This window comes from Petaurus breviceps, unplaced genomic scaffold (genome assembly GCF_028583685.1).
Source record: "Petaurus breviceps papuanus isolate PSGF00001 unplaced genomic scaffold, PetGlider_PUasm1.0 129, whole genome shotgun sequence".
In the NCBI taxonomy this organism is placed as follows: domain Eukaryota; kingdom Metazoa; phylum Chordata; class Mammalia; order Diprotodontia; family Petauridae; genus Petaurus; species Petaurus breviceps.
The window spans coordinates 4,155,370-4,157,522 of record NW_027185665.1 but is presented as its reverse complement, the minus strand read 5'-3'; positions in this window follow the sequence as shown (position 1 = coordinate 4,157,522).

The window sequence follows — 2,153 nt, the reverse complement described above, 5'->3', positions numbered from 1 at the left end:
ACACGAAGAAGAAGAAGAAGAAGAAGAAGAAGAAGAAGAAGAAGAAGAAGAAGAAGAAGAAGAAGAAGAAGAAGAAGAAGAAGAAGAAGAAAGAAGAAGAAGAAGAAGAAGAAGAAGAAGAAGAAGAAGAAGAAGAAGAAGAAGAAGAAGAAGAAGAAGGTCCAGCCAGGACTTAGTCCATAAAGGCTCTTTCTCAAGAGATCAGTCAGTGTAGGGCTGGAATGGGAAGAGAGATGCAGGTATTGGTGGTCTCAGAGAAACATTCCCTCCACAACTCTTGCTGGTGACTGGGGGAATGAACTATTGATTAGAGCTCCCTGGGTGCTCATTTAGGGGCATCAGGAATTAAATTCATCCAATTCAACAAGCATCTATTAAGTGCCTACTGTGTACTGGGTACTATGTTAAACTTTGAGGGTAAAAAGACAAAAAGAAATATTCCTTGCCTAGAGTTTAGGCAGCTAAGTGGCACAGTGGATAGAGTGTCAACAGGAAGGCAGAAAGTCTCTTCTTGAGTTCAAATCTGTCCTCAGATCCTTACTAGTTGTATGACCCTGAACAAGTCACTTAACCCTTTTTGCTTCAGTTTCCTCATCTGCAAAGTGAGTTGGAGAAAGAAATTGCAAGCCATTTTGCCAAGTAAACCCTAAATGGAGTCGTGACTGAACAATAACAATAATGAGTTCACACTTCTATGTGGGAAAATACCCACATACACAAGTTAAGTAAATGCAAATATAAAAAATAAATGTGTCGTCATTTTGGACAGTGGGCAGATTTATGGTGTTTAAATTGCCCTGTGTCCAGAGAATGGTACAGCATGGTAGGGAAGTCAGTAGTTATGGAGAGATGTGCATTTGGGTCTCAAAATCCTTGTTCTCAGAATAGAGGCCTAAATTTAAGGTCTTTTTCCACTAGGATTTCTTAAAATATATAAGGCATCTCAAACCCTCCCTCCAAGAGGCAGATACTGGTTTTCTGTAGAGAGGTGGGAGTAAAGGGAGGTGTGAGAGGTTAGGAAATGGAGTAGTGGGCATTTTGTGGCCATTGAGTATCTATGCTTGAGTTACACATCTCATTCAGTCAGCCGTCCTCTCATCTGGTCATCTGCCTGTGTCTGCTGACCTGCTCCTCCCTTCTTGGACCAGGACCCTCCATACTGGACTGGAGACCCAGACCTCCACACCACACTCTTGCTAAATATATGCCCCAGTCCCTGGAGAAGTGAATTCACTTATCTTTGGAGCTCCTTCCCTAGGACCCAACCTAGTTGGTTGGTGTGTGAAGAAGCCCACTTAACTCACTCTCTCTAACAGCTGGCCCTACACATCATATCTACTTCAGCTTTCCATCCCATCTCTGCCACATCAGGTGTGCCTTCTCCCCTCTTCACTGTCCTGCCCCAACTTTCCACCTTCCCAGAACAAAACACCCCTTCACTCGTCACCACTACAATATGTTATATCTTCCCCCTAATAGAGGATCAGCCAATGTATGGCATAGCTCCTCTGAATCATGGTAAACACTGCTGAGCTTTACCAGCTTTACCTTATTTCTGAAGGTGGGTGCCTGGAGTGTACATGGTAGCCTAACAGTTGAATTATCAATCTGTATACTTCTTGACATTCCTAAATAAATCTGTGGAGCTATAGTCAACTGTTCTTTTTCTCACCTGACTTTGTGGTTTCAGGAGTTGGGGGAATTTCCCCATGCAAACAGCAATTCCTATATCCCTCTTTATCCCTAGTCCCATAGTGTTCTAATGACCTTACACTGTTTCTTCTCCTGCTGATACATTCTCATCTTCTTTCTTCCTTCTCTGACTTATTTAGCTTCCCTTCGTATGCTATTACACAAGTCTTGCTTTCATTTGGTCATTTTTCAGTCATGTCTGACTCTTGGTCATCCCATTTGGGATTTTCTTGGCAGAGATACTGGAGTGGTTTGCTATTTCCTTCTTCAACTCATTTTACACATGAGGCAAACATGGTGAAGTGACTTGCCCAGTGTCACACAGCTAGTAAATGAGACTGTATTTGACCTCAGGGAGATGAGTCTTCCGGACTCCAGGGCTAGCATTCTATGCACTATGGTGCCACCTAGCCCCTCCTAGAGAGCCTAGCAGCAGAAAATATGAAGTGGAGCAGAGGACT